At 43.0% G+C, this 21,920-nt stretch overlaps 1 protein-coding gene across 3 annotated transcripts in view; it reads right to left on the reverse strand.

Moving 5' to 3' along the window:
• The window catches only part of DICER1 (dicer 1, ribonuclease III), a 73,533-nt gene that overhangs the window by 48,393 nt on the left and 3,220 nt on the right, over positions 1-21,920 (reverse strand). Inside the window, exons 1-3 of one of the 3 annotated variants that reach the window (XM_030319889.1) lie at positions 17,323-17,377; positions 4,045-4,108; positions 3,028-3,128 (exon numbers count right to left, since the gene is read on the reverse strand). The exons of 1 other annotated variant lie outside the window; for it this stretch is intronic. The gene's annotated coding sequence lies outside the window, so the exon portion shown is untranslated. Of the gene's footprint in view, positions 1-3,027; positions 3,129-4,044; positions 4,109-17,322; positions 17,378-21,920 lie in introns of those variants that run through there. One more of the 3 variants, XM_030319888.1, reaches the window with a different exon arrangement.

Genomic DNA, 21,920 nt, shown 5'->3' on the forward strand with positions numbered 1-21,920 from the left:
GAACTCACGAAGAAAATCCGGATCTGTATTGACTGATAGAGAACCATGCCCGTCATATACCTTTAAAAGAAAATATGAATATGATGCCTCTTTAAATACATATGTACATGCGAAGCATGTAGGTGCATAAACAAACATTTTCAAGCATTATCAATTCTATTGATGCCACTATCGATAAACTTGCGAGATAATGTTTGGAAGGCACTGAAGTTTCAGATACCTGCCAACACTTTGTCATTGTATCTAAAGACCATAAACACACAAGGTCTTTTCCTCAACTGACAACCTAGCTCAACTGCACAGCTGACCAACGATTTAAATATTTACCTTTAAAATTACACATATCCTAGATGAATCAAGACAAAGGGCAACCATTCTGAGTTTTTCACGGTAGGTAAGGGCTCTTCTGTGTTTCACGTATTCTTTCCCAAAGAGGAATTGGATTATGTAAAATGACAAACTAAACCCGAGTCTTTTTCAAACTCCTAACCTGTACACAGAGGGTCAGGGTCTCAGACCTCAACGTGGCAGTCCACCATCGGCTTTCTGACTGTCAGCAGCATTTATCTGCCCCCAAAGGAAATTTCTGCCCCCACACTGCTTGGGAGTTTTCACTGTTATCACTCTATGAAACCGGAAAGAAGCCCACTCTTCGTTCCTTGACGAGAACCTTTGAATCTCCTGACGCATGAAATGGACGACCATGATACAGGACAGCGACTGAAGCTGTTCTATCAAATCCAATGAGAAGTCTCCAGTCTCCCTTGATTTCAGAGGTCAGTTCAGGGGACCACAACTCAACATCTGGCCAGTGCCGGTGTGATCTCCTGTAAGTAGTGGGGGACACAGGGCTGCGGGCGCCGAGGACAGCAGCAACGCAGGTGCGGCCAGGTCAGACGGCACAGACCAGCCAGGATGACCAACGATCGCTCTCGTCATCCCTCTGGGAGGAGGACGGCGAGCAAAGGACTGCGGAGCACGGTCTGAACACTACCAACTGTGTTCTTCCTAGAAATAATCCGCTCATCGTCTACCGAACCAAAGCCCCACCAACCATTCTTTTTACCCCCTGCGCAGTGTTCACTGTTTTCAACTCCTCAGGCCCGCTGCTTGCACGCCCGTGGGTTAACCAAACACGGCTGCCAATAACCCAAAGCTAAAGCCATGGCACCTCATCTCCTGAGGTCCACTGGGCCACTCTGCAGGCCCACGGCCCAGACCACAGGCCCCTCCCACCGACTACCACCCGGTCAAACCATTCTGCATTTTCCTTACCGTGGGCTGCTCACTGTCTGGGACGACTTATGCCGAAAGCCTGACCCCCTCCCTCGGCCTCCACCCAACTCAAATGCCAATCCAAGACCGATCAAAACTATGGCAAAAGGGGTCAGGAAATCAGCATAAATCCTGACCGCTGAAGAGAATAAAAAAGGAGGAAGGTGGCAATGCCAGTCCCCAAAGAGTTCTTCCTTCACCTGCCAACACCACGTGGAGCCAGGAACCCGCGACACCCCTTCCTGCTGCTGTCACCGCTGCCACCGTTCTTTCTCACAGAGATAACAGTGGCAGAACTGTAACTAATAAGTCCCGAGAAAGAGTCTAAAAAAATAAATGAGAAGAATGTTCTATTTTTCCAAAGGGAGACTGTATCCTTTAAAAATGTGTAAAATACAAAGAAAAACTCTAAAAACGTTCCAGGTGAAAGACTATAAAGAGACATGACAGCTAACGGGAGTGAGTGATCTCAGACTGGATCCTGTACTGCAGAACGATGCCACAGAGGGCATTACAGAGCCCCTGACAGAACTGTCAAAGTCACCGAGGCTGGTCACGGCACTAAGGCTGTTTAAGAAAGCAGACTTATTCCTAAGAAGCAGACCCCACGGCGTCCAGGGGTAAAGGGCCATGAGATGTACGCAACTTCTCCTCGAATAGTTCAGACAAAGAAACCACATACACGTACAGCAAATGTGTGCAACACGTTAAGCAAATGGGGCAAAGCGCGGATTCTCTGCCCCACTCTTAACCTTGTGACTTCGCTGTACGTTTGAAACTGTTTCCAAAAAAAGACTCTCGAAAAGTAAATATGTATGAGTGGTGAGACTGGGACTCCCTTGCACACTCGGTTCGCCCGCCACACCAAGCCACCCCCAGAACGTGGCAGACAAACAGTGCAGTTTGTAGAATGAAAACCGTGCCCACGCGAGTGACGATAAAGACCTTCAAACGGCTTCTGTGTGCCTTGCAGACATCAGGTCACCTGGCACGCATTTGCACAGGGATGCATGTACGCCCTGATTCTTCTACCGGCACACGTGTGTAGGAGCACGCGTGCAGAAGAATCAAGTTCAAGCGAGTATTTGATAAACTCAACAAGAGAGTCACGACTGTCACACAATAACGTACAGAACAGAATCGTCACAGTTCCAAAGGTATTTGTGTAGGTTTTGGAAATCCACACCCTCTCCTGGGAGGGCGGGTGCGGGAGAGGGTCTGCGAGGAGACAGGGGACCTCGATTTAACCCTCTCAACCTGCTTTTCCGTAAGGTCACAATAGTTAAGTTCATCTTCACCGATTGAATGTACAGTGGCTGGCCCCAGAGATACTTTCTATTTAGGGAAAGCGAATCCAAGATGAAAAACCTCAACAGGTAATCCAATAATGTGAAAACAGAACAATCTGTAATTTTGCCAATTTTTACTTTCTTTGGTGTGTTTAAGTAGATTTTTTTTTCCCCTTAAGCTGGTCTTAAGGAAAAGCTCTGAATCCCTGCTGGTAAGTAAGCGTTCTGTAGTTTCACAGATGTACTGATTATTGATTAACTGCTTTCGCAGAGCCAACAGACAACGCCTTGTGATGGCTCCTCGAGGACAGAGTTTAAGTTTCTGGACAAACAATTTACATCCACGAAATTGGTGAGGCCATTGTGTAGCTTCTACGTAGTATCTTCTCAGAAATAATTTAGTAAAACACACGAACAAACTCTCTTCCTCTTTCCACGTATGATAGATAAATCACAGATTTACCGTTTTAATGTTTGAGATCTCTGTGTTGCTGTTGTCCGAGTTGCATTTTGACATTGTGATAGCAGTTTATTGGAAAATCACAGCATGCCCAAGCTTCTGCTCTAAAAATAAATGCAAAAATAGCCAAGTTTAAGGTTCCTGTACTTAAAACTGAATATAAACACATCTACAAGAAAGCCCCATTGATAAGAAGAGTTAAATAAAAGACCATTATTTTGTATTACATTTTAAACAAAAGACATTTGGGTTATTTTAGGATATGAAGTCTTATTCTAAAACAAAGAACAAGAGAGTGGGGGCTGGCAACAATAGCATGCCTAATTCCCAGAGATCTGGGGAAAAGAAAAAGTTAGAGGAAAGTTCAAGAAAAGGCTGCAAAAGGAATACAAGAAAATCAAACACAGTAAACAAAATCTAAAGATAGCAGCTAGAATAACGGGGGGTAAAAATGACAATGCCACGTATACGTCATTTCCTAAATTCACGTACACCAAAGAAACGAAGATCCCCGAAAGAGGCACTTGGCTGAGAAATCCCAATCACCGCGATACGTGCATGAAATCTGTCAGCGATTTCAATTTCTCAGAATGGAATTAAAAACACAACAGTTCAATCCACACTATAAACTCTCTTACAGAATTCATTCATGAATAAAAGAATTCAGAACACACCCCAACAATACTGTTACAAAGAACTATAAATTCAGTGAGGTTCTGGTAAAAGATCACAGATCAAAAACTAAGGAAGTGTGTTAACACGGGAAGCTTAATTTAAATAACAAATGTTGATTTTGTCGGCTTTGACACCAAATCTTGCTCGTGCTCATTACGCTAATGACCGAAGTGTCTCCACTCCCAGAGGCTCGGGAAAAGAAACCGTGAAACTCATCCGTGTCTGGTCTAGTCGGGCGAAGGCCATTCGAGCACAGGTGATGCTTTCTCATCTCACAGACAAGTTCGTTTTGCTAGTCAGCTAACAAAGCAGGTCTTAGTACTGCTGTAGTACGTACATATTTACCTCAAAATGCTGATTCTAAGTTCTTTCAGTTTCCAAGTCTGTATTAATTCACACCCTAGGTAACCTAAAAGCAATCAGAGAGAATATTTTAGAACATTAAACTCATTGTTAAAAACCAGCTTTAAGAAAATTCCTATTTGACAAACTTTGCATACTTCACTTATCAGAGTAAGATTCCTGGTAACTTATTTTTCTACTCAGAGTCAAGAAAACAGTACACACCTGGAAGAGCTGCCTTCAAAATCAGCCTTTGTTATGTTCTAGTACAACTGAGAACGTGTGCAGGTTGTTGGCACAATCCAGTTAGATAGAAGGGAGATTTCTTGGCAGTAAATTCCATCCTCCCCCCCCCCCCCCCCCCCCGCCCCGTAAAATCTGACTTTGAAACTGCAGGAACACCATGTGGGTCGGTAACCATGCTTCCCAGGAGCAGATCTCCCCTCTCCTGGCGTCTGTGTGGGTTTCTAAAGCTACCTCCTCCTGTGACGCTTAATTCCATTCTGTCCCACCACCTGGGAGGATACAGACTCTGTCCACCATCAAGGCCTCATCTGTCACGCTCCACCCCGCTGTAATTCACACTCACACCTTTTCTCAAAACACCATTAACTAAAATAATAAAGCTGACAATGCTTTAAAATTCAACTCCACTCTTACAAGATTACCGTCACCCAAATTATTTCCTTAGGCATTTCGGTACAGACGTCAGAGAGTTAACGCACCAAGTACAATGAAAACTTATTTCGTGTTCATAAATACAGAGCCAACAGGTCAAGTTTTCTCATTTTAATTGATGATCAGAACTTCGACTACAAACATGCAAACTCCTGTTTTAGAAGCCCCTTTCAGATAGCTCGGAAAAAGACATGCCAGGTATCAGACACTCAGTCAAGGTTTAGTCCGAACCAACAAACTTCACCCACATTAACTAGCATCTAACTCCCGCCATACCCCTTCAGACAAAGGCCTGTGACAACAGACAGCTTAAGCATTCTGATCTAAGGTCCAGAAGCATCTAGAGCTTGCCGGTACACATTTTCGAGACCGGTAACACAACTTACAACTCAGTCGTTTCATCGCAACGTGTCACAGGTGCCGACACTCTTAACTCTACAGGTATCGCTGTCTGGATTTCCTTCCTACTCTCACGAAGCCCAACACGTGCCAACTACTAAAAGTCCCATAGTGAAGCAAAGAAAACCACGTGTTAACACCGTGACCGTAAAATGCTGTCAAAGTACTTCTGTAAGCGAAAACAGGTAAAACTAAGGACTGTTTGACGAGCCTTTGGATCCTGGCAACAAACACGATGTCGGAGATCCGGGGCATTTTACCCACCAAGCCTGAAATCACCAAGGGAGTCCGTGGTTATAGATGCAAAGTAATGGGTCTAGACGATTACTGGCATAAAGGCAAGTTACAAGTAAGAGGCTTCCCTCTCCCAGTTGATCATAAAGGGAAGAGATTCTCCCTCCCTCCCTTTGTTCACAATTTCTTTCTCAACACTTTCCAAACGTAAGTGAATCTCTTTAAAAGCCAAAGAGCCTGTAGCCGGTCTCCCATCTCAGGAACGTTTTCCTAGCACCTGAAAGGTATCCCTGAAACCTAATCCTCAAGAAAGACAAGGCCCGACGTCTCCCAGTCTCCTAGGTAGAGATGGGCCTCATTTGTCACCGAACTCCAAACTGCAAAACCTACCTCTGGTCATGAAGATGTGAGGAAATGAGCAATTTTATCTTGAAAACATGGATGTCAAGTGTTGTAACCACTTGACTGTACAGAAGAGTGACATCTCTTGGTCTTTGGAGCCTGCTTAGCGGACAGCCTGTGAGGCCCGTGGCCCTCCGGTTTAATGCTTACCCAGTAAGAAAACTGTTTTCTTCCCTCTACCTGTGTGGACAGATTTTTCTGGGTGAAAAAGGAGGTTCTGTTTTCAATTATATTTCCTCAACACACATCTTTAAAACAAAACAAACCCATAAAATATATTCTCAAACAATATCCATGCCAAATAACAAACTTCCATTTCTTGGAACTTGAATACTAGAGAAATCTTAGAGTTTGCCATCCAAGCACGTTAGGGGGAGGAGCTTTTAAAATGATGACGGAGCTAAGCGCACCAAAGCTTGGCTCCTTCAAAGAGGATTCTGTGCACGGCAAGGACCCAAGTTGTTTCAAAACCACTCCCACCGACCTTCCTTTTCTAAGTTAGAGTCGGGGCATGAGCAGTCTCAGCCGTTTGACCTTCGGAAGCCGAGGTGCTGCCCTCACCCCTTAATACTTTCTCACTTACAGTCACTCCTCTCCGAGGCCCGCCACGTGGGAGGGGCACGGGGTAAGGTCACCTGGGGAGCTGGAAAGCAAACTGTTTTTTGTTTTTTTTTAAAGTATCTATCATTTAAAAACCATCTGAAAGCCAACAAGGGGTCCAGTCTCAAGAAGACCCCAGTTTATCAGGCTCCCTCTAAGGTGGTTTCCTTGCCTGTAAAATATACTAAGCTATTACTGAGAATCTGGTTAAGATCACGTATATGAAGCTTGGTAGAAAAAACGTTCTTGTGACACAGAAAATGCTCAGTGTATGGCAGGGTTTATACAACCACACTCCCGTCCTATCTAGTCCTCTTCTCTCTCTGCTCCTCCCCGGCACACACGCGCTCTCTCTCTCTCTCTCTCTCTCTCTCTCTCTTTCTCTCTCTCAAAAATGAACATCTAAAAAATGATTTCAGTTTGGGGGCACCAGGGTGGTTCAGTTGGTTGAACGTCCGACTTCGGCTCGGGTCATGATCTTGCAGTCCATAAGTTCGAGCCCCGAGTCAGGCTCTGTGCTGACAGCTCGGGGCCTGGAGCCTGCCTTGGATTCTGTGTCTCCCTCTCTCTCTCTGCCCCTCCCCTGCTCGTGCCCTGTCTCTCAAAAATAAATAAATGTTAACAAAAAATTTTACTTACAAATTTAAAATTTGTAATGAACAAAACTGCTTACAGTATGGAATACAATGGAAAACAGCAAAGCACTTTTATTTAGAGGAAGATCACGACAAAGTCAAATTACAAACTAAACAAAAGAAGAAAAGGTGGAAGGAAAGAATGGAGAGAGAAAAAATTCATCCAAAAATTGAGGGTGGGATTATGACCATAAGCCATCTTTTCCCTTAAAACTTTTCTGCATTCTAAAATTTCCTGCAATTCGAACAATTTATTGCTTTTAGAACTGGAAAACAAGCTTTCACGTGGAGGATGATCTGTAGTAAGACCACAGTTTAGAGAGAAATGATTCCGGGGGCACCTGCCTGACTCAGTCGGTAGCACATGTGACTCTTGATCTCGGGTCATGGGTTCGAGTCCCATGTTGGGTGTAGACGTTACTTAAATAAATCTAGAGAGAAATAATTTAGACTTTAGATTAAAACCAACAAAAACAAAGAAAACAAAAAGTTTTTTTGTTTAACTTCTCCCTTCTTAAGCCATTAAATGTGGTAAAACTTACCCTAGCTTCTATGACTTAAACCACAAATTCACTAGCTTTCTTCTCTCGCACTACTCTATGAGCCAAATTTCTGGGTTTCTGTAAACCTGTAACAAACATATTATGTGTACATTTCAATGTCATGAAGCCTAAAATTAGATCTGTCCAAAACCGAAACTGAATACAGGTCAAACACCATTTTAACAAATATCATCCATCAAAATCTCCACATAAAAAGTATCTCTGGGCTGCCGGCCAGTGGCCCACGTACTTGGAATATTTCTTAAAAAGACAACATTCCTACACACCAAAATGGCACTTGGAACTGTCCCTCCCCTTCAGGTTACCTACAAGGACATTTACCCTTCAGTTTGTTTCAAGAGGTAAATACTTAATACACCGCTAACTTTCAAGGTGAATTCTAAGGCTACTGTTTGATTTCAAGAGTCTGTCCTTTATTCAATAAAAACATTATTCAACAAGTGCTAGAATTTACTCAATTCGTGACCCTCTTCTTGTCTCTCTTTTACTATCACATAAGAACATCCATGAGAGGAAAAAAAGGCCACCATTTTCTATGTTAAGCTGTTTTAACACAATACAACACATGAACATTCTAATACTAAAGAAAGGTTAGTCCTGGGGCGCCCGGGGGGCTCAGTCGGTTAAGCGTCCGGCTTCGGTTCAGGTCATGATCTCTCAGTTCGTGGGTTCGAGCCCCGCGTCGGGCTCTGTGTTGACAGCTCGGGGCCTGGAGCCTGCTTCGGATTCTCTGCTTCGGATTCTGTGTCTCCCACTCTCTCTGCCCCTCCCCGCTCACACTCTGTCTCTCTCTGTCTCTCAAAAACGAATAAACATTAAAAAGAAAAACAAATTTAAAGAGAGGCTAGTCCTGAGACAAAACGAGTCTGAGAGACCGCGGACTATGATGGCCGTTCAGCTCAGTCAACTTGAGTCACGAAAGCAAACATATTAAAAGCTCCGGGCAAGGGCGGAAGCACCAAGCACTGGAGCGCAAGACGTGCACCCACTCATGTTCTCTGCCTTCCCCAGAAGCCCAGGACTCGTGTATCCCAGCCTTCAAATGAGCTTCCGCTTCCGGGCCCCCACCTGCCACTCACTCACCCCAAAGAACCTGAAACCTATCACTGGACTCCCCTCTCATGCAGCACACAGGGGCCCACCCTACCACCCAAATCATGGCTTAATTTGTATCTTCTGCTCCACATTAGATACTATTGCTATAGCGATTTTCTCCCCAAAACTGTAAGATTTTTCAAAGGAAAGATCGTCTCATACTTGACTTGCACAGAATTAAAGCAAAGCTGGAAGTATCAATAAATTTGGTTTTCATTAACTAATTCCAGGTAGAGAAAAAAGCCTTACTGATCCAACCTTAAATTAATATGTATCTTTTTGCAGGCCAAATAACAAATTCAATTTGGATACTCCTTACTTTTAAAAGACTTTAAACCACCCACATTATTTTCACAAGTTTAACACCCCATCCTTGCCGCGTCCCCCAACAAAGAAAAGTTCAGGGCTGATCAGAAGCCATCAAAGGTACAGAGGCACCCATCTGCACAATGATAATCCTGCCAGCATCCAGCTATCCTATCCCGCCAGCCTCGTCCTCCCAGAGCTCCGAACCTCGGCAAAATCGTCTTGCACGTTAGCGCAACCTGATTGGATAGAAACCTTGAAAATGTTTCAGCAATAATGTACAGTTCTAAAGTTACAACATAACTAACTGGGAAAACCCAAAGACTCGCTTTAGAAACGTTGTTTTATTAGGTGTGAAATCTAGATAAAGTTCTATTTAATGTCAACTAATAAACGGAGAGGAAAGACAGAAAAAAAAATCACCATTTTTAACCATCACGTTACTAATTGAGGCAGGAGTCATTAACGGATGCGAAAGATGCTGGGTGAAGTTTACAAAAGAATATTTACGTCATCTTAAGGTATCTCTGCACAGATTACCTACGAACCCTAATGAAAACTGGTAACGTTGCCCCTGGAACACCCAAGAGATGACACCCTTAACCGCAGTGACATCTGGGACAAACTGGGACTGGGACAAACGGACATGTAACTTCTAAATGTGATGAACTGAGAAAGAAACGTCATTTATGTAGATTTTCCTGCCCAAAGTTGCAAAGCCTGAATCTAATCATGAGGAAACATGGAAACGAAATTTGAGGTTCATTTCACAAAACAAGCGGCTCCTGCTCTTCAAAGATGTCAGTATCACAGAAGATACAACCTGAGAAAAGATTCCAGATTCCAAGTGGAAACAAACGTGTCAACTACATGCAACACACACGGTGCGGTTCCTGGACTGAATCCCGTACAATAGAAGGACAACGGCCATAAAGGACATTACTGGGCTGAAGCAGCACAGGCCACCCGAAAACAGGCCACTTTGGCGTAGAGAGTATTCTGGGCTGAAGGCAACGGAGAAACAGCAGCTGCGGGAGGAATTCTCTGCCCTTTCCCTCTCTGCCTCAACGCAGGACATAAACGTCGCTTTGTGAAAGCGTCCCTCCTCCCCGCTCCAGTACCAGGAAGAGACGTTAATTATCCCAAAGACCCGGAGGATGTGAATCTGCATAAACAAACCTTACTACCATGGCCCCTGTTACTTTCCCTCATCTATTTCCCTTCCCACGACTGACCATCCCCAGAAGCCCCAACTCTCATTCCTTTGTCTTGTCACGCGTCCAAAATACATCGCCCTTTATTAAAATGGTACATACACTCTCAAGCCTAACTGCTTCCTTGGGTTTTCACTCCTCCCGGGTGAATCTCCAGTGTGCATATGCCAAACAAATCCTCTGTCTGGTTCATCTGGCCTTTGTCAATTTAATTCACAGGCTCCATCCGCGAAGAGCCCAGAGGAAAAGGTTTTTTCCTCCCCCCATAGAGACACTGGTGAAATGTAACTGTCATCATCAGTGCTAACGTCTCTGAATTCGGTGACCACACTGTGATTATGTAAGAGAATCTGCTCTTGTTCTTAGAAAATCTACCTCGAGTATTCAGTCGTGAAGAGTGTAAGGCCTGCCACTTGATCTAAAAAGGTTCAGAAAAGTAACAACGGAATGCGGAGAGGGAAGGCGAATGTGGCAAAATGTTAACTATCGGTACATGGAGGTAATGGTGTGGGAATTCTTTAGACTATTCCTACAGCTCATGAGTTTGAAAATATTTTTAAAACAAAGTGAAAAACAAAACCCTAGTAAACACTGATATAGATGTTTGACTATCAAAACACGGGGAAAAAAAGGGGGGGGCGCTTAGGGTGATTTTCCCCACTTAAAAGACCTTTGTTTTGCCTCCTGCCCCTTGAATTATTCATTCATTCAACAAATATTTACTGAGCGAGACACCCGTACCGCCGGCTGGTATTCTGGAGAAGGTGAGCGCCGGGCGGGAGCTCAGTCCTGGAGGGACTCAGTCCCGGGAGGGGACAGTAACAGGGCCTCATGCGGGGGAGGAGCCAGCAAGTAAAAAGAAACCAGGCAAGTCACGCTGAGGACATCATAAGCCCTGTGCCGTGGCACCTGCCCCACACAAGCGTCCAAACAGCAGGATAGGTTAGGATAAGCAGGAGCCACAGCCTAAAGGGCTTCCTGCGCAGCCCCACCAGGGCCGAGAACCCGCGGGCTCCAACAAGATCTGGGCCTCTGCTCGTCTCGTCTCAGCACACGCCAAGGGCTCCCACCTAGTTCATCTCGGCCAAGGGCTCTGTGTATGAGGCCCTCCGAGGCCCAGAGGCAGGAGCGGTGACGGACAAAACAAGGAACTTCTGGAGTTTAGTCTTTCCTTTAGAAAGGACCTTCCTTTTCCTCGTTGTAATCACTGCCTCTACTCATACAGGAACTTTCTCTACTTGCACACTGCAAGTCCCCTGTCCCAGGCACTAGGCACCCACTTATCCCAACCGTGGAGGAGGCAGGATGGCTGGTCACTCTCTCTCTAGGGATGATTCTCTATCCTTGGCGACCTGTTTGCACATCTCGACTTGGAGATCCACACTGGGCGATCAAGAGAACTTCAGGCTGTTCCAAAACCTGACCTAATAAGAAAGATGGAGGTTCATTACTGCTAAACACAATTTAAAAAAATATATGTCCATTACGGAAATTCGAGAGATGCTTCAAAAAAGAGAAGAGAAGCAGCATCAGAACAAATGCAGCCTCCTGCATTTCGCCCTTATTTCACTCAGTTACAATTAAACCCAGAACACACACATTACAGAAAGAATCCAGATGAGAGGGGAAAAGAAGTGGGCTCCAAAGTCAGAGTGGTGACGGGATCCATTTGTAAGCTACGAGATCTTGGGCACATGACCTCATCTGCCTTTCAGCCTCGGCCTTATTTCTTTTTTTTTTTTTTTAATGTTTATTTTTGAGAGAGAGAGAGAGAGAGAGCGAGCACGAGCTGGGGAGGGGCAGAGAGAGAGGGAGAAACACAGAATCTGAAGCAGGCTCCAGGCTCCAAGCTGTCAGCAAAGAGCCCGCCAGGGGGCTCGAACCCACGAATGGCAAGATCATGGTGTGAGCCGAAGTCAGACACTTAACCAACTGAGCCACCCGGGAGCCCCTCGGGTCTACAACGGGAACTGTCTGTGGAGCTGTCAGCCTCTGGCTCCTCTCTCTCTCCTACATCATCCCACAACACCTACATTTAATTCAGTGGCTACATCACATAGGCAAATCACTAAAAAAATAGATACAATGTTAGGCGTGAAAAAGAGAACTTGGGTACTGGGGGGAGGAGGTGAAACACTGCAAGAGCCTCACTAAAGAACACGCTGTGTGAGGCACAATTAAGAGCATGTGACATTATTGACATATTTGGGGACTACAAAGGATGGGAAAGAAGCAGGAACCAAAACTCTAAGTGCAGGCTCACATCTTTCAGAATATTTATAACCCTCTTAAAAGAAAGAAAGAAAAAAAAAAAAAAAAACAAACAGGAAAGAATCCACACTAGACCAAAGGGCAAAAAACCGGCAGCTACCAAACCCTGCAAAGGCAATGTGTTGTTAACCTCCTATACTACCAGAACCCAGCAAAGCCACTAGGACACCCCAAATGTGTTTTAGAATTTTCTACATCTGCTTCCGCCTTATTGTATGGATAAAGCCTGAGGTCTGTAAGGGACCGAGGCAGTAAACGAACTGTCTGAATGCACTCAACACCAAAAGCATGAGTAAATCTTTGTTATTTGCCAGACCCAACCTCCCGCCAAGGACTACCAAAAACCATCAGTCCTAGGTAGGGGGAAGAAAAGAAAGCGATTAAAAACAAGAGAAGAATATTAATGGAGCTCAAAGCACCATGTAACTAGGTATAGGGAAAACATGAGTCAAACCAGTATAGCAAGATGGCTCAAAAGTTCAATGCATTCCCTCTGCACTTAGAGGATAAAATCGAAAATCCTTACTGCACACGGCCCTGCATCTATCTCTAACTGGGACGTGTGTAATTCTACCTCCTCCCTGCAGACACATCCACCAAGGGCCTTTCTACCCCAGAGCCTTTGCATATACCACCACCCCCTCACCCCTCAGCCTCAACTGTAGGTCTCATCGAGTGCCACTTTTTCAGAAAGTCAACAGTTTCAGTTAAAGACAGTAAATCTATATATCCAGAACCAACTGGGGTGCCAGGCACAAGCAGGATCTTTTTGAATGAATAAATGCTGACAATTCTTACCACTAAGAACCAATCCTAGAGGTTATTTCAATATGGACTGCCCCACTCCCAAAATGTTTTTAAGGTGCCATTACTTCCTACTTTAACGACTTATTTTTATTTTTAGTATCACTTAGAAACAATCCTGCAAAGAACCAAGAACATGTTAAATTATAATTCACTAGTCGAATTAATCCAAAATGCAATGTGGTCAAAGATTAAAAATGTAGCTCCGAATCTAATTACAGATTCCACATAACAATAGCTTTTGAATATAGTTTGTTTTCAGGGAACTAACTTTGTCCACATAAATCACACTTGTGCCTAAACTGGAAGAGTATTTAAAAAACTTCATTCGAGTGGCACTAACCACTGCTTATTCTTCCATGAACCACAATGAAGAGTATTCTTTATGTTAAATCACTTAACAATCCCTTTAAAAAGTTGCAATTTTTCCAAATGGAGCGAAGTTTTATCTGGTTATTTCTATTTTTAGTATCAGTTACATCTTAGTAGCCGCTAAAGAAAGTACTTCAGAAGGGGGCAAATTCCCTGAAAAACAAAACCGACCAAAACTAACATCTAAAGAAACAAAAAATTTGAAGAGGCCTATAGCTATCAAAAAAAAAAAAAAAAAAAAAAAAAAAAAAAAAAGATTATTAAAAACTCCCAACCCAGATGGCTTCACTAGAGTGAATTCTTCTAAACATTTAAAGAAACAACTACAGGGGCGGCTGGGTGGCGCAGTCGGTTGGGCGTCCGACTTCGGCCAGGTCACGGTCTCGCGGTCCGGGAGTTCGAGCCCCGCGTCAGGCTCTGGGCTGATGGCTCAGAGCCTGGAGCCTGTTTCCGATTCTGTGTCTCCCTCTCTCTCTGCCCCTCCCCCGTTCATGCTCTGTCTCTCTCTGTCCCAAAAATAAATAAACGTTGAAAAAAAAAAAATTTTAAAGAAACAACTACAATGTTAACAACAAACCCTTCGGGAGGACGGAAATGAAAAGGAATCCTTTCCAACTCTTCCCGTGAGACCTGCATAAACTTGACAACAAAATCCAACAAGGACATCATGGTAAAAGTAAAATTACAGACCTATCTCTCAAACCAAAAGTGTAAAAATACTAATCAAAATGTTAGCAAACTGAATCCAGGAATGTATAAAAAGGATAATGCATCACAATCAGTTACAGTTTATCACAGGAATGCAAGGATGGCTTAACACTCAAGAGTCAACTGATTTAGGGGCGCCTGGGTGGCTCAGTCGGTTGAGCATCTGACCCTTGATTTTGGCTCAGGTCACAATTCCAGGGTAGTGGGATCAAGATGCACATCAGACACTGCACTGAGCATGGTGCTCGCTTAAGATTCTGTCTCTCTCTCTCTCTCTCTCTCTCCCTCTCCCTCTCTCTCCCTCCCCCTGCCCCTCCCCCGCTTACACATGAGCATAAGTGCACGTGCACTCTCTCTAAAAAAAAAAAGGTCAACTGATTTATTAATATTTAATATAAAGCTACAATACATAAGACAGTGTGGGTAATGGCACAAAACAATGCAACAGAACAGGCCATGGAATCAGACCCAAACATACAAGTTATTTAATTAATGGCAAAAACAACACTGTAGTGTAGTACAGAAAGGACGGTCTTTTCAAATAACAACTGGGTTAATTGTGTATCCAGATGGAAAAGTGAGTCTTGACTCCTTCCTCAAGTCATACACAAAAATCAGTGCCAGCTGGGTTATAGTTCTAAAGGTGCAACGTAAAACAAAAAAGTCTTCAGAAAACAACTTAAGAGAATACCTTCGTGTCCTTGGAGTAAGCAAAAATTTCTTAGACGAGACGCTAAAAGTACTAATCATACAGGGAAAAAATGGACAAAGTGGACTACGTCGAAATTAAAAATGTCTGTTTATCATATGATCTGATTAAGAGTGAAAAGGCAAGCCAGGGTAGGAGATACGGAAACAATTTCTACCGATTAGTAAGGAACAGGCAGAGGAGCAAATGGAGCGTAGGCAAAGGACTTCCCAGCACAGGGTATCAAATGGTCAATAACCTTCATAAGCAATTAGAAGGATGCAAATTAAGCCACAATGAGCTACTACCACACCCATCAGAACGGCCAAAAGGAAGACACATGGTATCCAGTGTGGGAAAGGATGTGACGCTTAGAGAACTTTCATACAAGGCTAGTAGAACTGCAAATTGGAAGTATCTGCTCTGAATATACGCATGTCCCATAACCCAAATAATTCCGTTCTAAGTGAACACCGACTGAAATAGACACATATTCACCAAAAAACATGCAAAAGAACTGCACTATTCCTAACAGACAAAACTGAAAGCAAGACAAGTGTCCAATAACAATACAACAGACAAGTAAACGTGGACATATTCATACAACAGAATACTGTGAATCTCACACACTTCAGATGTTAAGTGAAGCGACCCAACACAAAATCATACCATATAACTTCTACTACCATAAAGTTAGAAATAAGGAAAAGTCAGTACGGTGTTTGCTTTTTTTTTTTTTTTTTTTTTTTGGGCAGGGGACCGGGGCGGGCGGGGGTGTAATTGCCTGGGAGGGGCACTGAGAGGAGTTTGTAAAATACTGGTCATATCTGCTCTTGATCTGGGTGTGTCCACTTTGTACATCCTTGTGATTTAGGTACTTTCCTGTTTATCAGCTGAAACTGATTTCACTTAAAGTTTATTTTAAAAGAGAAGTAAAAATCCTTAATACAATATGCAAAAATTCTTCATTTACCATGGTACATATGAAATACCGGAAGTTCCCACAGAAAGAGGGAAGAGAGAAGATTTACCTTAATGGAGCATTAAATTATCTATTATCTAATTGAATCCTCAAAACAGCCCTGAAGCAAGTGTCATTTCCATTGCACAGGGATTTGAAATAACCTACCCAAGGCCAACTGACCAATAAATGGGAGAGGTGGAATTCTACCTGAATTCTGATTCCCAACTTATTTCCACAACACACAATACTCGATAATCTCAAAGGAGGGGTCGGTTAACACCGATTTGCTAGTCAAAATAAGGTGCTCCTGGATATGGTCCCTTTGATCTCCCCAGGGGACTGAAAAAGAGTAAAATACAATTTAAAAATAACAGAGGCAAACTGAATGTTTCATTTTCAGCTGAATCTGCATAAACACATTTAAGTAAAAATACTGCTTTAATTTTAAAGCCGCTGGCAGCTGAAATCAGCCCTGGCCACTGACATTCCTCTCGGCCTTTCTAGTCTAGGAACACAGGTGCTCGATAAACACACAATAACTGACCATATATCCCGCCATTTCTTCTAGTATCTTTATGCCATTCAACTGATGACTAAACACAATTGACTACCTGATACAAATACTACGAAACGAACTTCTCTAGTAAAATGAAAAGTACTACCTGAAACGAGACTGCTATCATAAAGGGGGTTCAGACATGGTGAAATAAACTAGAGAAATTAATATTCCTGAAACTACCATGCACTGTGTGATTTTTGTCTTCACTCGATACAGAAAACACAAGTAAGCACTTTAACCGAGCATCTGCTGCAGAGACCTAGATAATACAGGCTTCACACATGTATACGTGTATTCTGTGTGTATATGTACGCGTGCTATGCGTGTGCAAGTTTGTGCACGTGCTTTAAAGAAAGGCTTTAAAACAATTACTTCTTTCCCTATTCTTGGGGAAAGTACAGACCCAGCTCACAAGTAAAACAAACTTCCCAGAATTCTCTTTTCCTAATGTTCACCAACACAAAAGCTAGGTGTTTACAAAGACTGAGTGTCAAAACAACATTCTCCTTCAGAACTGCATCATATGTCGATGGAAATTTTTTATATCCCCAAAGGGAAGCACTATTTGGCAGTGACTATTTCCCATATTTTAGCGAAGAAGGGCTGAACACTAAAGGCATATATCAGATAAGCAAAAAAAGAATCATTCCTTTGAAGGCGCTAACTGCATTTAGACAAGAAATTACAGCTTTTGCCTTATCTCTGGCTCAATTTACCTACTGCACTCAAATGCCTTAGGTGATTTTTGTTTGGTTTGGTTTGTTTAATCATTTGTTCACATATTCTTACCAACAAAATTCTGCCTTTTCCTTAAAACACCCCAAATTATTGGGGCGCCTGGGTAGCTCAGTTGGTTGAGCGTTCGACTTCGGCTCAGGTCATGATCTTGAAATTTGTGAGTTCAAGCCCCGCGTCGGGCTCTGTGCTGACAGCCCGGAGCCTGGAGCCTGCTTCGGGTTCTGTGTCTCCTTCTCTCTCTGCCCCTCCCCTGCTCACGCTCTGTCTCTATCAAAAATAAAAAAATAAAAGAATAAACACACCCCAAATTATGTTTGGCCTAAGATCAATAAATCACTTGAGTTTAGTATATGCAGCAGGTACATCTAAAGATTTAGAAGTTTGGGAGTTTCCCTTTTTAATGTTTAGCTATACAAGACTGGGAAGAAAGCTAGGTGCTCTCAGTACAGTGTTCAACACAAAATAGAAGCTTTTAAAATTAAAGTACCAGGGTTCCCAGTAGACCCTCTTCTCATTAATAGTACCCAGGGCCTCCTGATGGGTTACTGGCTCCTCACCATACTGGTCAGGTAGAAGGCTTCAAACCGCTTCTGTGAAATTTTCTCCTCATTCACCAACATTTACTGAGCTGTACTGGAAGCAGAGACAGACGACGAAAAGTCTCAACTGTGTCTGAAAGATTCTGCCATCCGGTCAAGGCAAAATCTGGCTCCCGCTATACTTTTCAAGGCAATTTCTCCACGTTTGCATTTTACATTCCCTGCTCGGACCCGCCCACAATTCCGTGGTCTCCTTTCCCGTGGTCCCTGTATACAAACCTTAATACTCAAGAAAAATGCAGCCTCTCTTTTCCATGCCTCATGCTCAGTCGAAACCCTCAGCTTGAAATGGAGAGGTCCCGGAGTTCTAGGGGTGCCTTAAACACTACTGACTAGAAGATATTTAGAGGCTTGCAAATGTTCTCATTTTACCAGTGAGAAAGTTAAAATCTAGAAAGGCCAAGGTGACTTGCGCTTACCACACGGCTATTTAGAAGTCAAGCCAACTAGAACAGAGGTTTCTTGACCACACGTTATTCTGCACTGTTCATTCGATTCCATCAATCTTGTGGAACTTGTGTGTCAACCATCCAGAATTTTGTCACTGCTCCTTAGTTAACCTATTAGTTGTCTTTGTGTAGACATGGCCTAAGCAAGCACGTGCAGATAGGATTCAGGAGGGATCCCTGCACCTCGTATAATTTTATGTGAAATTATGAGTATGTACGTTTTTCTGGAAATAAGATTCACATCTTTCATCAAATCCGTAGTCTCTGTCTACAGAGTAAGAACCAGTGGCCTACACCAAGGATGTGTGACAGATATATAAACGGTTCATGATGGTGTGAAATACAGATTCAAGGATGATGTTTTGTTCATGCATAATAGGAGGATAATGGTTACTTAGGGAGAGTTAGCAATATAAAGGCATTATTACACTTGGTATCTCTATTACAGAGACCCAAGTCAGAAAGATAGCTGCACTATTTGATACAGTGCAGACATCCCTATGATGCTATAGTAAAATATTAATCTTTAATTCTCCAAGGTGGAAAAAGCTTAAAATACCACTGATCAGAGGCCTTCAAATCTTTGGGTTTGACAGGTTAATTGCCCTCCTAGGCTGTAACCGACAGAAAGACACAAGTCCTGGAATCTCAAAGTATGAGATAAGTCTGCTGCTGCCTTTCTTTTCCCCTTCCGATAGTCTTGCTGATCTAACTCCTTGCTGATCAAAGAACCTTTCTACAACATTTCAAAGATCGAGTTTTACATTGGGATCCTCCTCTCATTATTTGAGTTCAATACGTTATTTTTAAAATTCTGAATGGGTTTGTAGACACCTAATTCCCAGAGGAATTTTCCAAACGTGTTTTTTTTAAATCGCTACCTCATTGCGTACATGGGGCTGTCGGCAAAAACAGAACCAACATCACAACAACCACAGTCAGGCTGCCTCAACAATGAGAATGCTTTCGATACCGGAACAACTCCCGATTTTTACAGCAATTTTCTTCTAGGAGTTTCTTAACGCTTCTCTTGGTCCACAATGTTTCCATGCACTTAATCATATGTACATCACAAATGGAGGAGAATCAAGAATCAGGCAGCATGATCTGTCCAAAATAAGAAGAACGATGATCTTTCTTTAAAAGCCTTAATATACAAGCAATATCACGCTCCGTAAATCTATCTCGGCTTCTAAGGACGACTCCAAAAAAAATTAAATATAAATTAATCAGTTCATTAGGCAAATCTGAGCACCTTCTATGCCAGGCACTATTCCATCCTTACTATCTTACCAACCTTAACGCAGCCAACACTTACTATTACCGTGAGCCTCAAAGAAGAGAACGCTAGGGCCAAAACTCAATTGTTTTGTCTTCTTTCCAGTAACAGGCTTAGGGACCTCCTCTGACAATGTTTTCTTGTGGCATCTTCTTAGTCACTTATTTAAAATGTAAAGCAACTTTGTGTATGAAAAAGAGTCCTAACAATTCATTGACAATTTCAGATGAACGAGAAAGCCACTCTGTACTCGGGGATCTGTTTTAACAAAGGCCTTTTTACATGACTGAAGATTTCAATTTCATCAGCTTGACTTGACCTCAAAAATAATGCATTTCTCTCTGTATTCATTCACTGAGTATACACCACCATGTAAGAAAGGCAACTGACACGCGTTCCTAAAGACTGGCAGAGAGAATCTGGAAGATCCTGACTGCCTACGCTATCCAGAAAAGGGTTCATTTGTGACTGGATCGTGATTCAGCATCGGTCAAAAGCCTGAATGAGACCATTGATATTGCGGGGACATCACCTGAAAGATAAATTAACTAAACTCTGACGAATCAAATTACCAGTACGAGGCACACCCTCTTTTCTCCGCTTTCTCTAAAATGGCAGGTGCAAAATGTTTCCCTATATGTAAAATGCAACACATTTTCTCCATCTATCGTTAATGTCATTTTAGGCAAGAATCCAAATGATTCTTCTTCATACGAGAGAGAAGTCGGCTTCTCCTGGTTTACTTCCTCTCATTAGTCAATGCCGACTATATAATTAGTTCTGTTTCCTCTTTTGCTTTGACTAATAAAAATTAAAAACAAAAAAGCAAAACAAAACAACAACAACAAAAAAAACCCTCTTCGGTTACATGCAGATGCCGAGGCTGTCCTTGCCCTCAGCCTCTCACCGATAATTCCTTCCAGCAACTTCCACACTCTACCCCTCCACTTAGGCCACTGTTTTCAGTCTTCTCAAATCAGTCCATGAGCGTAAGACAATCTCAAATCCTTTCTCAAAGTAGACAAAGTAGTAAATGGCTATGTCTACACAGACTGTAATACCACGAGAATCGCCTTAGCAGAAATCAGTTGTAACTAAAAAAAAAATGAGCCTGTAACATGCAAAGGATTTGATGAACATCAAAGAATCAGAAAATAAAGAACAAAAGATCCACCTCACAGGCTCAGGAGGTAGACTACAAAAGACAGGGTGCTGCTTCGTAAGATCATCACCTACTTCGGCAAGTCGTAAGTGCGTAACGATAGGAAAAAACATTCCAAAGAAACTTGTGAATAAGACCCAGTATAACACACATGCTTCCACTGGGGTTTCTGAACGAAGTAAACTCTTGAATGTCCAAAAGGGAGAGCACAAGGTAAACAAGATAAATCACTTGGCTTCAACTTACTGTTTACACAAGTTGAACACAGACCTTCCCAGTTTCGTCCTCTAGCAGCATCAGAGCACTCCAAAGCCCCACGATGAATCAACTGAATGAATTCACTTCCTTGCACATCTACTCGCCAAGCAGTGATAGGAAGCAAGATCATAAAAATGAGTAAATCCTGGGACTCAAGGAGACTAAACTCATCTCTGAACAGAGGGGAATTATTTGTAGGATAGTGTAACCGCCTATAGCAACCCCAGAAAACTCATACTACAGTAACTTCTGCTGACTCTAGCGTTTTGATGATCAAGAAACAGCCTGACCGCTTCTGAGTATATACCCAGAAGAAGTGAAGGCAGGGACTCAAACAGATACTTGTACATCTATGCTCCCAGCAGCATTAGTCACAAGGCTAGAAGGCAGAAGAAACCCACGCGTCCATTCATGAAAAACCAGATAAAAAAAATGTGGCGTGTATACACATATACAAGGAATATTATTCAGCCTTAAAAATGGAGAGTCGAACAGGCACCTGGGTAGCTCAGTCAGTTAAGCAAGCGTTCAACTTCAGCTCAGGTCATGATCTCACGGTTTGTGAGTTCGAGCCCCGTGTCGGGCTCTGTGCTGACAGCTCAGAGCCTGGAGCCTGCTTCGGATTCTGTGTCTCCCTCTCTCTCTGCCCCTCCCGACTTGCGCTCGCTCTATCTCTCTCTCTCAAAAATAAATAAACATTAAAAAAAAAAAAAAAAAGGAGAGTCTGACCCATGCTACAACATGAATGAGCCCTGAAGACTATGCCAGCTGAAACAAGCCAGTCACAAAAGGGCAAATATTGTATGATTCCACATATACTAGGTTTCTGGAGGAGTCAGATTCACAGAGATGGAAGAATGGGGGTGCCTAGGTCTGGGAGGAGGGGGGAATGGGGAGGTAAT

This window comes from Lynx canadensis, chromosome B3, assembly GCF_007474595.2.
Source record: "Lynx canadensis isolate LIC74 chromosome B3, mLynCan4.pri.v2, whole genome shotgun sequence".
Lineage (NCBI taxonomy): Eukaryota > Metazoa > Chordata > Mammalia > Carnivora > Felidae > Lynx > Lynx canadensis.